At 36.7% G+C, this 18,434-nt stretch overlaps 1 pseudogene; it reads left to right on the top strand.

The window, feature by feature from the left end:
- The first annotated feature begins 691 nt into the window (after positions 1-691).
- LOC125168137 (ribosome biogenesis protein NSA2 homolog) lies at positions 692-17,895 on the top strand (annotated as a pseudogene).
- The last annotated feature ends 539 nt before the right edge of the window (positions 17,896-18,434 follow it).

The following is an 18,434-nucleotide window of genomic DNA, read 5'->3' as shown; positions in this document are numbered from 1 at the left end:
AGACATGATAACTTAAAATCAACTTTGGTTAATACTTAAAATAATACTTGTTTTCTTCTATAAGAGAATGATTTAAACTGAAATGATAAAAACTCTTGATTAACCAGAGATTCAGTCATAACTTCATGGTAGCTTAAAATTAGGACAAAAATAATATTTTTAGGCAGTTTAGAAATTAAATACATATATAAAAACACATAAAATGAATTCCTTGGTTACTTAAACACTTCAGCTTATCAGTAAGAATGACTGATTTATTAAACTTCAAGGGAAATTAATCAGAAGTTCAAGTTCACCTGATCAACATGGGTGTTGGTCATTTTTACAACAGTTTAGACACCTGAAGGGGGGTGGGGTGGGGAAAGAATCTTTAAAGTCTGGTTATCTGTTTTGTTTGCTTGTTTTGTTTTTTTGCTGTTTGTTTTTCTTTCATTTGTTTTTTGCTTCATGGTTCCCTCAAACCAAACATTTTTTTAAATCTTTTATGACGTTGAGATTAAAAAAAAATCCAATGCCTTAAGCAATAATATTACATCTCTGAAGTGGCAGAGACTGAGTTCAAGTCTCTGTGACACCAATAATTTTACTATATCCACTATGCTTTGGTGACTATGACTTACTCATTTGTAAAACAAGGGGTTATATCTATTTCACAAAGTTTAAGAAGATAACATATTGAACATGGAGAGCAATGTCTGACATCTGGTAGGTATCCACAAAACAGAATGCAGTGACAGTAGTACTAATGGTGATTATGGCTATTATAAGAAAAAATGCCAGAAAGACCTGCCCCCTGAATGCTTTGAGAATAATGTCCTAAGTTCATTAAAAGAAAAAGAATTGTGACTGTGGAGCACAAACTAACCTCCCAAATCCGCATGCCCTTATTTCTTGCAAGAATAGATAGTTTCACCAATAGAGTTGGTCACACACCATAGTTCACAGTTACGTGTTGACTGAGTGGAGGATATTTTGCAGTAGTCCAAAAAGAGGGAAAAAAATAGGGCCACTTCAAAATTCTATTGCCATGACTAGAAAGTACTAAATTAACTGCCTAATAAATCCATCTGGAAGATTATTTTCATGGGCTAGAATATGAAGCTCAACCCAGAATCAGAGAAACCTATTTTAAACCAAAACAAACACAAGGACACATTTCATATAAGCACACTTATATTTTAGCTCATAACAAATGAAGATGTTCTAGCTATGTCTATGTTCTGAGTTCTCTTACATACATAGTTCTGTCATGATTGGGAACTGCCAAAAAGGAAGCCTGCTTGAGATGAGAAGCTACACTAAAGGAGTAGAAAACATCCATCAAGTGTAACATCCAGTATGGGTGAGTTCTGTTCTACTCTCTCAGCTCCATGATTATCTGAAGGAAAAATCCTGAAAGGAACTGGAGAGAAAGTTATCAATAACCTCAGGGTAAAAACCTTTTCCTATTTGTATGCACTTTCTCTCAAAGGATATACTTCTCTGGTCTTTGTTTCATTTTGTAAACATACACATGTATATATACATGTACACCAAGAATCATAAAGTAGCTGTAGCAGCAAACATGTCTGGTTTTCAAGACACAAGGAATAGAGTATTAATGCTACATATTCTCATTTTATTTAGAGTTTATTTATTTACTTTCAGAGAGAGAGAGGGAGAGAATCCTAAGCAGGCTCTGTGCAGTCAGCATGGAGCCTGACATGGGGCTTCATCTCACAAACTGTGAGATCATGACCTGAGCTGAAATCAAGGGTCTGACACTTAACCGACTGAGCCACCTAGATGCCCCTACATATTTCCCATTTTAGATCACTTTTGGCAACTCTAATTTATGAGGTAGTGATTTAAAAGTAACACTAGACTATTTAATACCACAAATTGCAAATTATTATTTAATCCTAACACCTCTCTAACATATTCATCTTCAAATCAGCAACAGTATCCCATTCATTATCTATACCTCACCTAGGAAGATAAAGGACAAACATGAGTGGAAAATTTTCCATCTGAGGAACCTGAAAAAAGAATGTCTCTTAGTTGCTTTAGATCAAACCGCAGCAATGGAATAGAATCTAGTTTCCCATGTCTTTGCCCTCCCTTATTCACACAGCCATTTTTGGTAAGTAAAGAAAAAAACAGATATGGAAAATTCCTCTGAGAACATTGAATTAATTCTCTGTGAAATTTCATTATTTTATCCATAAATGGTATGGTGTAGGTTATAAATGTAGTCAGATAGCAATTGTGTTAGAACAAGCTGCAGAGTGAATTTTTTTAAAACACTGAATTTCATTACCAAAACAGAACCTGAGACACCATAAATGAACGTAGGCTTTAATCTTTGATTGAATATAAGACTCACACTCAACTGTGTGACTATTTGCACATCATCAGAAAGAGATAAAATTTCCCATTAACTGTTGCATCAAGCTTTGAGTCCAAGCAAAGAGTCTTGCTCACTAAAACTAAAACAAAACAAGGTCTTACCGAATTTGATTTTTTTTTTTGCAGGGCTGACCTAATAGGTGTCTTGGGTAAAACCTTACTGCTTTTTTTTTTTTATGATCTAAAGGAGTATAGGAATCCTTAATAGATAAGCCTAAGGCATTCTGAAATATACTTGCTAAATAATAAACTTATCAATTTCTTCCAAATGAATAAATTATTAATTCTTATTCAACTCTACCAACCTAACAGAGAATGCAGGTGCCAAGAAAGAGAAATGAATCTCAGTAGAGTATACAGCATGCAATAGGAGGGTCAAGGCTGACATTAGATAGGAACCTTAGAGACAATGCCTTAAAACATAGGAAGGGAAATTTTCAATTAAACATTAGGAGAATCTATTGCAATTTTAAACATTTTCAGCTACACAGGAGAGAAAATACCAAAGGACAGGAAGAAGTGCCCACCTGAAACATCTGAGATCCATTGATATTGATTCATATCTCTAGTAAAATAATTAATTCTACACTAGAACCAGCATTGGTGATGGAAGGGTGTGAATGTGTCCAGCCTTGTTCAAACCTGATGTTTTAAACATATATGCTTCAATATTTATTAATTTCAGTAACTCAAGGTGAGTATTCCATTTTTATAAGGGTGAAAGTTGTTTTTCCATGATTTCCCCAAATAAGGCAAAAACATCCATTTGTTACAGATTGTCTATGTGTCAGGAACTTGAATAGGGCACAGGAAAGATGGCTTGTCTCTGATCCATATTGATGAAGCCTCATCTGGAAGATACTACCAAGGAAGACTAGGGACTGGAATCATCTGGAGGCTATTCACTTGCATGCCTGGCAATTGATAATAGCTTTCATCTGGGACTTGATTTAGGACTGTCAACCAGATCACCTACAGGTGGCTTCTTCATGGAGCCTTGGACTCCTCAAAATTTGGTGGCTAAGGTCCAAAAGTGAGTGTCCCAGAGAAAGAGCCAGATGGAAGCTGTATCACCTTTTGTGTCCTAGCCTCAAAAGTCACACAGTATCTCTTCCTTTGCATTCTGTTTATTGGGCAGTCACAAATGTTGACCTACATTCAAGGAGTGAACATTAGACTCTACCTTCTGATGGGAGAAATGGCAAGGTTCTGCAATTGTAGAACTGGAAACATGGCTTTTGAAACACCATCTGCCAAAGCAATTGTTTTTTTTTTTTTCCTTCTTTCCTGTGTGTATGTGTGTGTGTTTGTATGTCCTGCCTGTGCTTTCTTATAGTTTCTAGAAAAAATAACAAGTCACACACAGCACATTTCTAGCAAATTCTAGTGATATTTTGGTCGTCTGTTATGAATTAGTTAATCTCAGATTAATAACTTTTGTACCCAGGGTTATTCTGGTAGGTTTATCAGATGTTTGTTCTGACACAGACATTTTGGAGCTTATACATGAGGATAAGAGAAAGGAACAGAACTTGAAAGTGTTAATTGTTGGAAAGAAGTCCAGAATGGGTAAGAAGATGTTTAAAAGAGGAATGAAAACAGATGTTGGGATTTGAGTCTATTGAGAAAAAGGATTTAGGATGTGAAGAAAAGATCTCTTTGCTGAAAAGGATTAAATGTTTCTTGGTGTGTGTAAAGCTTCTGATAATTTTTAGAAATTAGTTGTTTGACTCCAGGACATGTTATTTTTCTGCATATTTCTAAGTAAACATTTTAATGAAAAACACTGTCATTTATTTATCAACAGATATTGTAGCCCCATTTTAATGTTCTGGGAATCCATGGGTGATGCTTTTTTTTTGCGTCATGCTTCTCTGTGTGTTTGAATACCCATCTCTGTCCTGGTTCTACTACTCTGATTAAATGAGGATACTTATAGATGACGGGCCATCACTCAACTCCCTGGACTGAAATAGCCAGAACAATAAGCACCTTGATCTAATGCAAATGGGGTTAACAAAAACATGGAGAAGAAAGAATGATCTCTTTCTCTGAAAACCACATCCCATGAATATATCTTTTTGACTTTATAAATCTGCACTGAAAAATCGATTCTATAGAGACAACTTCAAAAGTATGTGATGCACTATTTCAGTATTGTTTATAACAGTAAAAATTGGAAAGAAATGAAAATGGTCATCAATGGGAATGTCTATGTGGTATAGTCATATCTACAACACTATTGCAACCTTAAAATAACATGTACCTACTTTCATGGAAGTGTGTTTAATTGATTCACTAAAAATGTTCCAAAATATTATGAAGAGTAAAAAACCCATTTAAAAAAAAGATGTAAAATTTCATTCTGGATGGCAGACTTAGCACTACTTTAGCTACTCCATGTCATAAAATATCTCTACAAATGATTATGTATTGTCTTTTTAAAATTCACATCTGGCATGTCAATCAAGAATGAAAACTCTTAATGGACCATAACACATGAAAAATTCTTGAAAAACGGGAAATGAGAAGAATGAAGTGAGAAAAAATTTAAGTTCCCAAGACATAGAACATATTTTGCCTCTAGAAAAGTTAGGAGCAGTCCCAAAGGAGCTTCATAACCAAGTGTAGTGGACTCTGGGTTCAAGAGAGGTACTAAGAGTAACCAAACGGTTATCGGAAGAGAGAACCAAGCAGGACAGATTCTGCATAACCCACTTTCTTAGTCCAGAGAACAGCCACAGAGGTTTCAGACTCAGGTGAGATGGAGGTAGGAGGGTATTAGGCTGTAAGAATTTGGGGTCAAGGAAATGGGATAATGCTGAAGGCTGCCATATTGCACCCAAGCCTCTCTACTCTGAAAGAAACCTGCTCAATCCAGGCCACAGCAATTCATCTCACCTCTCCCCATAGTGGACAGTCAATCCAGCAAGGTATTTTGGCTATAGACATGAAAGCACACCAATAGTTACCAATTACATCATGCTTTTTCTGGAACTGGTCATTTTATAACTGTCCCCTTCCTGTGGTGGCTGGTGTGGAGTCAGCTCATACATCTCTGAGACCCCAAAATTGAGAGCTTCTTTGCACCTGATTGCTTGGCAGTTATCACCATGCCACAAAAGGAACATATTGAATTTGGATTAGCATGAGAAAAGGAGAAAGAAGGAAGGTCAAGAGGCTCATAAATGTTCAAAGGCAAAAATGATGATTGGTTTGAATGCTAAGCTCTACCATAAATAGAGCCATGCTGACAAAATACAAATGAAAACTACCAAGATGCAAGAAAAGAGAAGCACCAAACAAACTAATGATTAAAAAAAGACTCCACAAGGAGCAGTACCTGCAAATCCACTGGACAGAGGGGAACAGTCCTGAGCTAAAATACTTTCTAATATGATTAAACAAAAACAAAAAATGACAGGAGGAAAGTTCTGCCCAAATTCCTGTCTGGAAAGAAACAGAAGTATTAAGTTATTTGAACAGAAAGGAGAAAGGAGAAGATGTGGAAGAGGATATTTACTAAAGTCTGCTTTGTTGGAAATGGCTTTACTCAAAAACCACCTAAATATGAAAGACTCATTAAGCCAATGGATTTATGTTTCAAAAGTGCACGTAACTCATCCTGAACTGAACAGCACCTTTTGCCTATCAATACTTGGTATAAATAAGAATGTCCTATCCCCACTATATGCAACTTTGGGTATCATTACCAAAGGAGTGTCATTGAGGTGAACATGAGCAGGTTGGACCTTGGGACACAAGAAGGCAAAGTATTGGGGGAAATTATACCCACAGGTTACCAGCAATCTTGAAAATAATGGATGCATAAATGTGGCCCTATATTTTGGTATCAATTTCAGGTAAGTAACTCCTGACAATTATTGAAGACTACACGCCAATCTGGAAAACCAGCATTACTGAGATGTTTCTTAATACTACCCAAGAGCCTCATATGTCTGCAATTACCAAGAGAACTATTTATTCTACTGTAGAAAAAAACCACACACACAAAAAACAAAAAACATTAAAGTGACTTACTTAAAAAAAGTCATCGACCACTTGAGGAAAGCTAGTAGTTTGTTGTTCCTCAATAAAAGAGTAACTTAATCATGAGGACAGAGACTTAGAAGAATAATCATAACAAGAAGTTTAGGGTAACTATAATTTATATTCTCAGAAATGTAAGAAGATATTTGACCCATAATAAAATTAACCTAATATATAAAGAAAAGCTGTCATCATTATTGGCAAGAATATGGGGAAAAATGGAACCTCTGAATACTGTTGATAAGAATATAAGAGTGTAGCTGTTATGAAAAATATTATGGAAGTTCTTACAAAAAACAACGAAATCTTGGCCTTTTCAACAATGTGGATGGAACTGGAGGCTATTATGCTAAGCGAAATAAGTCAGAGAAAGACAGATATCATCTGATTTCATTCACATGTGGAGAAACTTAATAGATGAACATAGGGGAAGGGAAGGAAAAAATAAGATGAAAACAGAGAGAAAGGCAAACCATAAAACCTGAGGGTTGATGGGGATGGGTTAAATGGGTGACGGGCATTAAGGAGGGTACTCTTCAGGAAGAGCATGGGGTGTCATACGTAAGAGATGAATCACTGGGTTCTACTCCTGAAGCCAAGACTACACTATATGTTAGCTAGCTTGAGGATAAGTAACTAAACAAATAAACAAATAATTAATTAAATAAAATTAGCATATGATCCAGCAATCCCATTTCTGTGTATTTATCCAAAAAGAATCGAGAGATATTAGTACTTCCATATTTACTGCAGCACTATTCACACATAGCCCAGATGTGGAAACAACTTAAATGCCCATTGATGGATGAATGGGTAAAGAAAGGGTGTTATACAGAAAAAAAATGGAATATTATTTAGCCTTAAAAAAAGAATATGTGACTACATGGATGGACCTTGAGGACATTATACTTAGTAGAATAATCCAGCCACAGAAGGACAAACACTTCATGATTCCACTTATATAAGCTACCTAGAATAGTTTAAGTCAGAGAAGAAGAGAGTAGAATAGTGGTTGCCAGGGCCTGGTGGGGGGAATGAGGAGTTGCTATTCTGTGAGTATAAAGTTTCAATAATAGAAAATGAACAACTTCTAGAGATCTACTGTAAACATTAGGCCTATAGTTAACAACACTGTATTGTACACTTCGAAATTTAAGAGCATAAACATCATGTTAAGTGTTCTTACCATTATAAAATTTTAAAAATTTAAAAATAAACAAAACTCTCATCATTGAAATAATACCCAGTAGTTGGGCAGAACAGAAGAAAGACCATAGTTCGAGAGAAACTAGTGAGATAGTATTAAGTAATTTTCTGGAATTTAAACAGTTGTAGAGGTAATATTGTGTGGTGGTTAAGAGCACAGATGCTGGAAACAGACTGTCTAGGTTTGAATACTAGCTCTATACTTACTGGCTGTGTGACATTAGAAAAATTATTTAAATTTTTGGTGCTCATTATTAAGCTTTTTTCTTTAAACTCTAAGTATATCCTACAATATTTTTCTCTATGAAGCTGGAGCTATGAATTTGTAAACTTATTTCTCTTTGTCATTTTATGAACTATAAAGTTATGCCCACAGAGAGCACAAAAAGCACAACTAAGAGGCAGGGGTAGGAATTTTCTGGTTTGTTTGTAGTTAATGTTACCAGGGTCCTAACAATAGGAGGTAATCCTGGAAATAGCAGTTGGTTCTAGTCTTCTACCTTCTTTTGGCATCCCAGAACAAGCTTCTTCACTCTCCCTCATCAATATCCATACAGTGGGCACTGCCTCATCTCTAAGAGACCCCTCCTCTGCCTACCTGACCTACACTGGCATCTCCTGCTCAGAATTCTGCCCTCCAATTCTATGGAGTTTCTAGGTTCTGAAACTCTTTCATAAATTTCCCTACACTTATAGGTGGCAGCCACTTTTTGCCACTATTACTTCCATATGGCTCTAGGTTACTTCACTGTTCTCATGTTGATTTTTCAGTGTTCCAAACTTGTTTAACCAATCCCCTAAGTACTCTTTGCTGAAATATCTGGGGTGTTTTGTTTTCCCAAATCAATCCCAACTAATACAGTTTATCATGTTCAACCAGAAGTAGGTGGCTATGAAGATTGAATTGAGTCAATACATGAAAAACACTGAGAACAGTGCCTGTCTATAAAGAGCTATGTGAGTATTCACTACCATTTTCAAATGCTATCTCAAAAATCTGAGAAAAACACAAGAAAAAAGGGAGGCACTGAAGATACAAATAAAAATTTCAGCAGCTATTTTAGAAGATGAAAATCAAAATTACTCAGAGGAGGCAATAGTTTATATATAGATGAATACTTGATAGATTTATAGAGACAGGGAGAGTGAGAAAGATGGTGGATAGAGAGATAGATGAGGAGAGAAGAATTTGCATGAATTTAATGTAGATATGTCACTGGCAGAACAAAACACACACATACAAACAGACATACAAACACAGTACCTTATACCTAGAGATAACTATAAGCCACTCTTACACCATCAAGGATAAAGGAGTTGAATTACATCTGACCCTTGAACAACATGAGGGTTACAGGTGCCGACCCCACATGCAGCTGAAAATTTATTTTTGAGAGACATAGACAGAGCATGAGCGGGGGATGGGCAGAGAGAGAGGGAGACAGCATCTGAAGCAGCATCTGAAGCTGTCAGCACAGAGCCCGACCCGGGGGCTCAAACTCATGAATGGCGAGATCATGACCTGAGCCAAAGTCGGGCGCTTAACAGACTGAGCCACCCAGGCACCCTGAAAGTCCAAAACTTTAACCATGAACAGTCTACTGTTGACCAGAAGGAAGCCTTACAGATAACATAGTCAATTAACACATATTTTGTTATGCTATATACTGTATTCTTACAATAGAGTAAGCTAGAGAAAATAAAATGTTATTAAGAAGATAATAAGAAAGAGGGGAACCTGGGTAGCTCAGTCGGTTAAGCACCCAACTTTGGCTTGGGTCATGATCTCATGGTTCATGGGTTTGAGCCCACATCACACTCTCTGCTGTCAGCGCAGAGCCTGCTTCGGATCCTCTGTCCCTCTCTCTGCCTCTCCCCTGGCTTGCTTGTGAGTGCACACTCTCTCTTTCTCTCTCTCTCAAAACTAAAATAAACATTAAAAAAAGATAATAAGAGAAAATACATTTACAGCACTGTATCAAAAAAAAATCCACATATAAATGGACTCTTCCAGTTAGAATCCTCTTGTTCCTCTTGTCAACTATAATCTATTATTAAATGTAGATAAGGAGACAATAAGAAAATAAGTTGAAAAATAAGTTGAAAATAAATTGAAAAAGTTCATTTGTGAACAGTATTTTACTAAAGTAAAATACTACTAAAAAGGCATTGTAGTGTTTTAGAAAATAATACAACAAAACTAGTATTTATTTCAGAAATGCAAGAGTAGTTTAATAATAGAATTTATTATGATAATTCAGCTCATAAATAAGAAGGAAAGCACTATCTCAATAGATAGTGAAAAAGCATCTGATGATATTCAGCACCCATTCTTTATTTTAAAAAAAACACTCCAAGAAAATGAGAACTAAGAAACAACTCTAATTTGATATAAAATTTCTACCAGCAACCCATAGCAAATATCATGATCAATAGTGAATCACTAGAAATATTCCCATCAAAGTCAGAAGCTAAAGATGCCTACTAACACCTTTAATACTCTACACCAGAGTTCTAATCTAATAAAATAAAAAAAAATTATATGAGATATACATAGTGAAAGGAAGAATTAATCATTATTTACAAGTAATAAGATTACCTCTAGAGTTTGTCAGTTGATTGTCTTAGTTTTCCTATTAGAATGAATAAGAAAGTTCAGTATTGTGGCCTGATAAAAGATAACGCAAAAAACAAAAAAATCTAGGGCTCTCCTATGTACCAGTGGAACATAATAGACTTAAAGATCCTTCTGGGGTGCCTGGTGGCTCAGTTGGTTAAGTGTCTGACTCTTGATTTGGCTCAGGTCATGATCTCACAGGGTCAAGCCCCACATCAGGCCTTGTGCTAAGCATGAAGCCTGCTTGGGATTTTCTCTCTCTCTCTCTCTCTCTCTCTCTCCCTCCCTCCCTCCCTCCCTCCCTCCCCTGCTCTCTCTCTGTCAAAATAATCATAAATAAGCATTAAACAAAATAAAGATCCTTCTTCTGATGGAAACACAATATATAAACCAACGATAAAGGAGTCTAGAAATAAATGTATAATAATATATAGAAAGTTATAGAATTTTGCTGAAGGTGATGACAAGACCTAAGTAAAAGAGAAATATAATATGTGAATGGGAGGTGCAATACGATAAACTTAAGTCTTTCAAACTTAATAAATTCAGTGTAATCCCCCAGAATTCCCTACAAGATATTTCATCTATCTTGACTAGATGAATATTAAATTCAAGTGAAAGAATAAATGTGAAAGAAGGTAAAGGCAGCTTTGTAAAAGAATAAATTGAGAGTAACTTGATTTAACAGATTTCATATTATAAAGATTTAGGTAGTAAAGCAGTAAGGTACATGTGTGCATGCATGTAGGAATAGACTTAAGTTCATTGAGATGGAGATATTTCCAAGCCATACTGTTGAGTGAATAAAGTAAAAAGTGAAGAAAGTAAAATCTGTTTTCTAATTCACAAAGCAGGTATAGATCCAGAAGAACACATACCCACTGATGACTTGGATGGTGGCTACTGATTAAAGGGATTCTTTCACCTTATGTGTAGGCTTGTGATTTTTTAAATTAATTTTTTTTTATTTAAGAGAGAGAGCATGCACATGAGAAGGGGAGAGAGGCAAAGGGAGAGAGAGAATGTTTTCTGTTTCTTTTTTTAAGTTTATTTATTTTGAGAGAGAGCAGGGGAAGGGCGGGGGGGGGAGGGTAGAGAGAGAGAGAAAAAAAAGAGAGAGAAAGAGAGAATCCCAAACATGCTCTGCATTGTCAGAGAGGAGCCCCACAAACTGTGAGATAATGACCTGAGCCAAAATCAAGAGTCAGATGCTTAAACGACTGAGCCACCCAGGGACCCCTGGATGCTTACGATTTTTAAAGAATGTAACCATATGTTACTCACGTGGCTATAAATAAAAAATATTTTTAAACCTGTAATATTTATACACAGAAATAAAAACCTATTTATATCTTTTCATCTTTATGAACTAACTTACAATGTGCAACAAACCATTTCAAAACTCAGTTACTTAAAACATCTATTCTCATGAGTCAATGAATGGGTTTGGAAGTTGTTCTCACTTAGCTGAGGATGGATGGATGGTCGAGAATGGCCTCACTCACATGCCCAGGCCTCTGCTGGAAAGTCAGGGATGGTTAGGGTGACTGAGGCCTTCCTCCATGTGGTCTCTCACCCTTCAGGAAGCCAGCCTAGGCTTGTTCACATGAGGTAGAAAGGTTGCCAACAGCAGGACAGGGCAAACCTTAATGCAGGAGCGTTTTTCAAGCTCCTACTTGTATAAGATTTGCTATCATCTCATTGGCTAAAGCAAGTCATGTGGCTAAACCCAAGGCAGTGTGGGAGGGGACTACCTATTGAAAAAAAGAATACATACCAAGCAATAAAAAGTGGATATACCTGGGAAGTGGAAATAATGGAGGATGAGGGAGGATTTTCACATCTTTACATACCAACAATGCTGTTTTGTTGTTTACAATGAACATGGATCATCTTTTCAAATTATATTACTTTGAAAAGTTAACAGAAGAAAACATTCTTCTGCAGGTATGGACTCTGAGAGCTTCCCAACTTTGACCTCATTCCCTATATCTGCATTCCTTTACCCTCCCCCACCACTGAATCTTCTTGCCCTTACCTTTGTGAACATGCATTTTCCCACAGTGAGATGCCACTTCCTAGAAACCTCACGTTTGCAGTCACCCTAGCATCTGCCAGCACATATGCACAGATATCATGGAAACATGCATAACAAAGTAAACAAGGACAAAAAGGCTTTTAGAAGTCCAAATTGGCGGCAGCTGCTTCTGTCTCCCAAGGGAGTAGTATAATTTTTTTTTTTTTTTCCTCTAGAGCAACAGGTTTTTGTAAAGCAAAATGCCTCCATTTGGCAGATTTAGGGTACAAACAGTGAGTCTCCCAGGGCATAGTTTAGAAGAATGCAATGTAAAAAAAGAAAGAGTCATGTTTCTTGGGAGTTTGGAGAAAATAAAGATGATTCAGAAAGGAATGAGAAGAAAACAAAGGAAGAAAAAGCTAACTAATAATGGCTTTGGGCAGTGTGGGTGGCTAAACTTCTTTTAAGGACAGAGGGTGTTAATTATTAAGAGGTTGTCTTTCTCCTCTGTTGCCTTTCTATACTCTACTTTGCTATGGTGTTGCTTAGATGCTATATATCTAAGCATTTTCTTTTGTCAGCTGCCTTTGTTAGTTTTTGCCACAATGAGTCTGGGGACTTGCTGGGAACTTGCTCCTTCCCCTTTGTTTGCTATTCTTGTCACTGGAGCCATTTGCTATTTCTATAACCATCCACCTGACAAAGAACTTCATTCAAATAGCATCAGTCAGCTTCAGCGTCTATCTTCTGGCATTTCCAGGACCAGCCTCATTGTACCCTCTTAGATGTACCAGATAAGAGGGGCAGCATCCTTGTCTCAGAGGGCTCAGACCCAGCCATAAGCCAAGATCCCTCTCCAAGATCCTGATTTGCTATCATCAGCCAGATGGTAACCCCTTCCTCAACTGTGTGGGGTCTGAGCTTCTAGGCTCTAATATCTCCTTTTTTCTCCTCCAACACTAAGGGTGGTGGTGACTTGCAGTGCTTATTAACTTTGTATTACCTCAGTGTAACCTCATTTTTAAATTCCAAACTGTGGCAAAAAACAAAGAACTCCAAAATGAGAACAAACAGGCTATTTATCCAACGCTTTCCATAGCAAAGGAGTCAACCACCATCACGTGCACTTGGCAGCAACTCCAAGGCAGACTGAGAGTAGAGAATCTTTATGGTGAAAGAAGGGGAAGGTTTCAGGTGTGCTCTGACTGGGGCTTGTTGGAATGAGGAATCTTGGAGGCAGGCTAGTTAGAAGCAGGGTATCATGGGATTGATTTGGAGAGCATATTTGGTTTGGGACATACTCCCCAAAGTTGGGGGAAGGGTGGATAGTGGATAAAGAAAATAGGGAAACTAGTGTTCATTGGTCAAGTCTTGACTGTGCTGGGCTGACTTCTACAGAGCTCAAGGGTCAGAGTTCTTTTGTAATACATACCAGGCCATTGTTCATTTGTATACCCAGTTGCTCACCTCAGATGCCTGTTCAGATAATTTCCTGTTAAGTCCTCTCTGTTTAAATGTTTAGTGTGCTTTCTGCTTTCCTGACTAGAATGTGACTGATACAAAGAGTATCTAACCTTCCATTTTCAAAAGTTCCCATTGTGTGAGTGTGCGTATCTATTTTGCCAAATCTTTAGTGAGTCTGACATAGATGCAAATGGCTTATCTGAATGGTGTTTGGGGGAAAATCAAGGAAATAAACACATCTGTAAGAATCCAGGATGGAAAGAACAGCAGCAGGAGGCAGTACATTAGTGACACCAGACTTAAGGTGAACCTTGAAGGGATCAAGAGAACAAAGCCCCAAGTGCCTTTCCTTATCCTTATCCTGCATGAAGGTGCCTAATAAGCATTTTGGTTTGGTTAACCAGCTCCCAAATTGATAAATCAGTTTTATCTAAATTTATTGGTAATACTTTTGTGATTCATTCATATTTGTTGCCAATTCTCTTCAGTTTATCTTATCTTTACTGAATTTCGGGTCAGGGCAAGATATTGTGAGCTATTTGTAAAATGGAAATTACCCAACCTCTGCCCTTAAAGGATTTAAAGGCTTTCTGGGAAGAAATAAACAAGCAGGAAGTCAGTGGAAGTAATAAAAAATAATATATGGAAAGTCCAGAATAAGAAGTACAACTAAATGGCATTGTATTATTTTTAAAAAGGGAAGAAAGTACATATAATTTCAGTTCAGTGAGAAGCTGTCACACAGTAGGTAAGACTTTGATCTTCACTTTTCAATAAAGAAAAATGCCAAGATTTTTAAAAATTCCAAAAAATTGTCATCACAAAAATTGCTAATTTTACCTCATTAAAAGCTCATATATTTTTTTTCGCTATAACTTTCACATATGCGTAGTCTAGTCATAATCTTGATATAGAACTTATTAAGCATTTTTATTTACATTGTCATAAATATTTTTCATGTTTTTACATGTTTTATATGTTATTACCATTTTTAATTGTTCTGTTACATTCCATTGTTTGGTTGTGCCATAAATTACATAGTCTTCCATTTGTGGTGTTTGTTTTTTAAAACTTTTTCCATCTTAGGTTTACCCATGAAGATATTAATTGTGTCACTAAATTTTTGCTTCTGGCACATTTGGATACACTTTTTGAGAAGGGATGCTGACTAAGAGCACATTTACGGCTCTTACTTTTGAAATATTGCTTTACAAAAAGATTGTAAAGTATTGTTAGTAAGGAACTAGTTTATCTTAGCCACATCAGCTCATGTTATCTTTTTTTTTTAAATCCTCATTTCCAGGGTGCTATAATTTGCATTTTTAACTACTAATGAGGAAAAGAATCTTTCCATCTGTTTTCTTCTTGTATTTGTTGATGAGGATTATAAAATGTGTGGAAGAAAGGAAAATACCTTGAAAAATGAATAAGGCTGGGTGGTAAAAGGGAAGATAGCTGGATGGTAGGATAGACAGAAATGTTATTTATAATATGCATGTATATTTTTATAGATATACCCATGTACACATATTACATGTCTCCATCTTTCTCCCTGACCAAGTACTTGCTACAGTCTCAGCACTATATTAAGTGATGTTTAAATAAATCTCATATTATCCTCATAGCAATCCTATGTTTGCTTTCTCCATTTTTCTGGTGAGAAACTGAAAGCTCATCGAGATTAAGTCACATACACAGCCACCACGCATAGCAGCAGTATGGGATCTTTCCAGTGTCCCTCTTACACTAGCACAATTCTAAACACCAGGTGATACTCAAAATATTTTGCTGAATATGAAAAGTCAGCACTGAGAAATAAAGGCAATCATGATAGAAGACTATCATAAATTGCTAACAGTTGAATCCTTCTGGGCCCTGGTAGGATCTACCAAAACGAGATCCATATTGGCTGTAAGGACTATATTCATCTTCTGCTGCCAAATGGACTTGGTTTTAGTTTAATTCTCTTTATAGAATTGATGTTTGTTCTTGGCTAACCATCTATGATATCATTATACTGCACACAATGAATTATTCACCCGAATGTGCCTTACAATTAGCCTCAGCAGAGTATTTGCTCCTTTTGTCCAAACATTTTACTTTATCTATAAAGATTAAATTAATCATCTCTGCCAGCAATGAATAACTGAGAGAATTAGTTTTTAATATCTGGAGTAGAGAAGGGGAAATTGCAGGCAGAGCAATACATTTTGCTTGACCAGTGTTCCATGTTTCCTTTTATAATTTGTATTCAGTATCATAGGCACCGTCTTTGGCTGGGGAGAGGAAGAGATAGGATACATTATTTGATCAATGACTGCCAACCTTTAGGGAGGAAGACAGCTGAACAAAGATGATTAATTAAAATGCACTTCAACTTTAGTCATCCTATTTCAAAATCCCATCATTTAATTGTTACAAAAATGCTATAAGGTAGATAGTATTAGTTCCCTATTTTACAGATGAGAAAGTGGGCACAGTGGATTTAAGTGATTAAGCCACAGGGGATTTAAGAATGTACCTAGGCCATGCAGCATCTGTATTCCAATCTTGACCACTGTTTGGGTGCTTCCTGATGGTATCCTGCTATGGGTCCACTCCTTTGTCTGTTCTGATCCACCACCCACAGAACAATAAAATTCCCCAGAAGGAAAGCAACAGGAAGAAAGCAAGAGGGCTCTCTATTCCCAACATGTGTACTATTTGGTAGATCATCAATAGTTATTCACATTTAACATGGGATAATCAGTTTGGAAACAGGTTGCCTTGTTGAAACAGTTTTTCTGTTTTTTTCTACTTCCATGTGATTGAACTTAAAAAAAAAAAAAAAAAGGAGAGCTAAGCTCCTTACCTTAACCCTTGTAGGGACCGAGGGCAAGTTGCTCCACAGTGTGCCACTTTGGCATGCAGATTATATTTCACACAGAAAACAATCAAGGTCCAAATGACCCAGGAAGAAATTGTGACCTTCCCCTAACTGCCTGAAAGAATTTAGATAAAGGACCTGTTCCAGGAAGGGAGCTATCACCATAGATAACTACAGTAAAATATGAATTAGGTAGACAGGGAGGAATTTAGCAAAGTCTGTTTGTTAAAATTCCTTTCTTCGTCCCCTTGTTTCCGTATGGGTCAGTGAACATTTGTTTGTCAAACATTTACTCTTTTTTCATCTTCCCATGAATTGCTTTCCTTTTCTTTGAAGTCCCATACCCCATCCCCTTCTTGGATGAGGATGGCATATGTCCTTCATTTTGCCTGTCTTTGGAACCTCATGTCTGTGTGAATTCATCATATTTACAAAATTAAACTTTGTTTCCTCCTGTTAATCTGTCTCATGTCATTTTAATTCTTAGACCAGCTGTAAGTCAGAACTTCAAAATGTAGTCAGTGGAACCTTTTTACATCAGAATTATCTGGGCCCAGCCCCACAAGCTGAATCAGAATCTTTGGACATGAGGTCCAAGAATCTTCATTTGAAACCCCTCTCCAGGGCACCTGGGCAGCTCATTCATTAAGCATCTGACTTAGACTCAGGTCATGATTTCATGGTTCGTGAGTTGAAGTTCCACATCAGGTGAGCTTGAGCCCTGCATTGAGTGAGCCTCACTTCTCTCTCTCTCCTTCTCTCTCTCTCTCTCTCTCTCTCTCTCTCTCTCTCTCTCTCTCTCTCTCTCTTTATCTGCCCCTCATGGGATTCGCTCTCTGTCCATTGCTCACTTGCACTCTCTCTCTCAAAAAACAAACAAACAAAACAAATACAAAAACAAAACCCACTTTTCAGTATCTGAGACCTACTGATTAAGAAGCTTATCCACCACAGGTTTGGTTATGGTGGTGATCATAATGATGATAAATGAAGCAAGACCTGGCACCCACTTAGTGATATGTAGAAATGTATGTTTTACATTATCTTGTTGAAAGTCATAAAATCCCTAGAGGCACTTACTATTATTATCCTCATGTTAGATGAAGGAACTGGAACTTCATAAAGAGAAAAAGTCAAATATAAGTATCCTGGTTCCAGACGTTATTATGTCTCCTTAAACTCTACATTTTATCGTTGTGTTTCAGTTACAGAAAATTTCAGGCAGCGGTGTCCAAAGCAAAGATAAGTGTGGCAATTTGTGGTGAAACAAACAAACAAAAAAGTTAAAGCTGTACATCTCATTTTGAACAGGTATTCTGTCATTTTCCTAGGATTTACTGAAGGACTAAATGCAAAGTGATTATATTGTGATTACATTTTTAAAAATCCTACAGTTATATTAAAAGATATAAATAAGGACTTGGCCAAAATTCTATAAAGTATTTAAACATTAGCATGGGAAAACCAGACAAACAGAACTCAGTGAAAGTAAGAACTGTTCTTAAAAATGAGAAATATTCAGACATAAATTACTTTACCTAGCTTACAGAGATTGGAAGTGGTCTTCAAGGGGCGATAATTACAGAATGGTCTCACTCAGAGCAGTCATGGCTCCCTTCCCCTTGACTACAGAAACTACTGGAAATATATTTCCTGTGGATCTCTACAAAGCTTCCTAATCAGAGAAAACAGGCAATTTCCAAACACACTTGTTACTATGCTGAAAAGCAGCAGTACATGACAATGATGTCTTCTCAACTTCTTTGCATATTTTCTATAGTAATCATAAAACACAATGGATCTTAGAACCCCATTTGGGAAAAAAA

Source organism: Prionailurus viverrinus, chromosome B3 (genome assembly GCF_022837055.1).
Source record: "Prionailurus viverrinus isolate Anna chromosome B3, UM_Priviv_1.0, whole genome shotgun sequence".
NCBI classification, from domain to species: Eukaryota; Metazoa; Chordata; class Mammalia; order Carnivora; family Felidae; genus Prionailurus; species Prionailurus viverrinus.
The sequence above is the reverse complement of the archived record's forward strand: the minus strand, read 5'-3'. Positions and strand labels throughout refer to the sequence as shown.